Raw genomic sequence first — 4412 nt, 5'->3', positions numbered from 1 at the left:
TGGCAGATTTTTTTTCTGATTTTCCTTCCTTCCTTTCCTTCCAAATCACAAGTAATTTTCAGTACAAGCGAGCGATGACACAACATGTGAGTGTGAAAGAGACTAATTTCATTCAATTTATAATGGAATGTCATTCTCAAGTTCCTTACTACCTGCTGTCCTGATATAGAAAAATTTGGCATGAAGTTACGTCAAATATTGTCAAACATCGTATGTAAAAATTTTGCACGGAGGCACAGGAAGCTTTACCATGGACAGCAGCCACGAAATATTTCCAGTTCTGATTATTTCCCCAGCAGGAAGCGTAGGTATTAAGCTGAAGGTAACACGTAAAAAATTTCCAAGAATATTTCACTTGAAACCGAATATGCATATGCTATGTTTCTGTCCACAGCTACAAAGTTATCCCCCTTTCACGACACCCACCGGCCTTGGGCTGTTTTACTACAGTGTGATTCGTAGAGTTCGACACAGGCTCGTGCAACTGCCAGGTGTATTCTGCGACGATTCAGCTGTGCCTGATGACGCCCTCGCTTTCTTTGACGTACCAGGCGAAACTCAATGGTAAATTGTTTTTCAGATTTATTTTTCACTCTAGTTCTTAACACAGCGGATACACCAAAGTATTTACTGAAATTAGTTTCAATTTTAGTCAATTATTCAACAAGGGACATATAAGTAAATGTCTAATTGACCCATTGGAACAAAGGCAATACGAGTTATGATATAGTATTGGTTCGTTAGATCCTCTTTGGTGTCGTGAACATTAGAACCATAACAATTAATAGCATATAGGATTGGTGCAATGGAAGCTGTGGATAGAAGCTACCACGCCACTCAATGTCAAACCTTAATTTATTTAACTCAAATATATTTAAGCATACATTTTGCCGAATTCTTGGCCTTTAAATAGTCTAGTTTTCCTACAGACGATAATAAGAAACACCTTCACTAGCAATAAGTTATTTTCTACTGGCTTTTACACTTGCAGGCCAGTCGTCCCCTTTTGATCCACTGGTGTCATTAATAAAACTATTTTAATTATCACCTGTGGTCAAGTTCATTAGCGTATAATGCAAATGTATGCTTTCATAATTTTCCAGAAATATACAAACTTAAAAAATATATTTTGTATGTTAACAAAAAATTATATGCATGCCGGCATTTTAAAATGTCCATCAAGAACGCATAAAGGATACATTTCGAATCAATAATATTTAGGAGATCAGATTCTTAAATAAGATAAAAGTATTATGATTCTTCCCCCGTATCAAGCATCTCTCAACAATACTCTTTATCGTTTCAAAAGATAAACGTTCCGACACTTTCCCGCAAAATGAGTAACCATTAATGATTCCTTACCTCGCATAAAGAAGGCACCCACACTCAGCGATCGTAACCTATCAGTCAGTACTGTATGTCCAAGTATCAGTCTATTCACACAAACTTAATTGTCTTTTAAAAGGGACACTGGTTCACAAAGCCAGTCAAATTCTTAAGTTGTTTACTGGTATCCTTAGGACGCATGTTTCCAGTACTCTTTTTGTCCGTTGCGGAAGATAACTTAGTTTCTTGTCAGCAGGACAGATGGGACAATTTTCTTAGGGTTTTGGGGTCGCTTGCCTTGGCCTCTGATCGGTGGTTAATCGAAGTAGTTAGTATATGATGTTATTTAGTTATCCAGTACTGAACCTCCCTTATGTCAGGGTGGGAGAATTTCTTCAGCACAATAAGGGTTGCAATGCAATTTAAATCCTTTCGGACGAAATCTTAATCATCAAAATGAATAACCTTCCCCCTACCCGCAGTGTAGGTCCTCGAATTATGAGTGTTCATCAAACATATGTATGCTTTTAGGGGTATTTTTTCGAGAAACATGTGGTTACAAACATTGGGTATAGTTCTCCATATATGAACTGATTATGTGAAAAGTGTGGGGAGGGATCGATCCTCACACTGGAAAATATATATAATGATAAAGTTACCAAATATAAGAAAAAATTAGAAAATGCATTATTCTGAAATGAAAATTAGGAATGTCATTTTACATGGCTAAATACATCTGGTCTTAGGGAATGGCTACCCCAGTGCTCCTGTTAAAGTTAACGCTAAATATGTTAGTTATGGTTGTATTCAAAACACCGTTCTTTGCACTGCTTTAAGTGAATAATTTAGAAAATATATATTAAATAGGATTATGCTATTCCCTAAGTCTGCAAATCTAAGGCATTTCTCCAGTATTTTAATAAACACTAAATAAAGTGATGATAATGAGAATTGTAGCATTAGCATTTTAGGATGAAATCAGAAAGATGTATGTGATGCTGTCGATATTTGTGTAATTCAAAAAACGAATTATATAATAATATATATATATATAATATATATATATATATATATAATATATATATAGAATATATATTATATATATATATATATATCATATGCATTATTATTTATTTATTATTAATATATATAGTTATACATTCGGAAATTATTTTATTGTATTATTTTCGCAAATAAGACAGTATAAAAGCTCGACCACCATTTCTCAGACAAGATGTGTGCTATCATGCAAATACTTTTTATGCATTTTAGAATCAAGGCTTGGTGCATTATCGTTCATTTCTAGGTAATATGGTGCCTCTTGAGACAATATTCGATTATTTATTTTGTGATCAACATGATGGGGTCGTGAGTTGCTGAGCTTCGTGAACCTTTGCTAGTATTAACGTTATAGTTATTATGAGACTTTTGCATACTTCAGATACTTAATGCATAAAGATCTTTGGAAATTAAATTTACTATAGAACGACCGTAATTCTTTTTAGCATATCAGAAGGATGTACGATATACACCTCACATGACCACGATTGAGCTAGGACACTCCAAAAATTCTTTCATAGAACAGGACTTTTGGGAATGATATGAGATCAATTTGAATTACTCAAACTCGCAAGTGGGCCGGCCAAGACAAGGTATCCGTTAGGGCTAAGAGTCGAGCTTCAAATTCCTTGTTGACTGCGAGTGGAAGAAGCCTTATATGTCATGCATTGAATCGTTAATGTAATATTTCTTCTTCCATAAAGTCTAGATGAATTATTATCAACTGGGTCATCAAAGGGTATGAGTGTTTCGAATACATCTCCTAGATTCCTGCACTACATTTAATGTTATCTTTACAAACATCCGTATGTATACCTTTTAAAATTGAGATTTGTGTCTATCGTTATAATGGCCCCTTTCCCCCCCTACGTGAGCACTGTATTCTTTAACTCTTTAGATTCCAACATATGGGTTCGAACACGGTCCCAGGCATGGCTGATAGCAGACCCATTCAGTTGAGGAGTGGGCACCAAAAGACCAGACGGAGGTGCCACGGGAGTGCGCTAGGAGTGAAGCAATTACAGGTATATTTAGAATAGCGATAAACCATCGCACGTTCCGATTCTCATTTGTATGTGAAATCAAATAAAACCCACAACACAAACATTGGTGCGTGGAGGAGGAATGTAAAGAATTCGGCAGAGAGAAGAGCCGAGAACGGTGCTTTATGCCAAAGGCTTCTCCGTTATATGTACTTTCATGGATATTACTTGCTCCTCATGCCAATGAAGCAATTGACGAAAAAGCTTCAGGCATATCCGTATATTTTACAGCTCTTCCCTTCGTGCTTTTATTTACAACGCACCCACTGAAATGGGAAAATTAAGCTAAGCTGCAGATCATTACAAACACTCACATGGAATCTATGACATCATTCCTACATTCATACACAATTATAATAGCCAAGATACGGCAACAAAAACGCAAACCCAAATTCACTCTATGTTTAACACTCGGACGGGATCCACAAACGAACGTATGCAATTGGCGCAGTTGTGAATATGATAGCACGGCAAGAGCATAATCCTGACACCCACTTTAACTGACACTGTGGATTAACAGGGAAAAGGGAAATCACACCGGGAGTACGTTATGGCCTGCTACCTTTTATGGATCCTGGTCCTGAGGAGATGGTTTCTTTTAAGGTAGTGGTAAAGAATTAATATTGTGGTAGTGATAATACCGCAATAATACATAGGCGATGGATACAATAACAAAAGGGGCCTGATAATGGTGTGAGAAGTGTGATTAAATAGTATTAATAATGATTAACAATAAGAATGATCAAACACGGGCTATGTAACAAGAGTAAGACACAAGTTATCTTGGTAATAATAGCTTTATTGCATTACATCACTCTTAATCATTATAATTATTATCGACATCATGAGCTACCTTATACTACTATGCACCATTAGCTTAATATTATGAACATTTGTGACTTTACCACTTGAACTTCCATCAATAACTTTAAAGTGTAAAAGATAAGGCATTGCCACTGTGATTGTAGCAAGCATCATTACCAG

Source organism: Penaeus monodon, chromosome 18, assembly GCF_015228065.2.
Source record: "Penaeus monodon isolate SGIC_2016 chromosome 18, NSTDA_Pmon_1, whole genome shotgun sequence".
NCBI classification, from domain to species: Eukaryota; Metazoa; Arthropoda; class Malacostraca; order Decapoda; family Penaeidae; genus Penaeus; species Penaeus monodon.
This window is presented reverse-complemented; position numbering follows the sequence as displayed.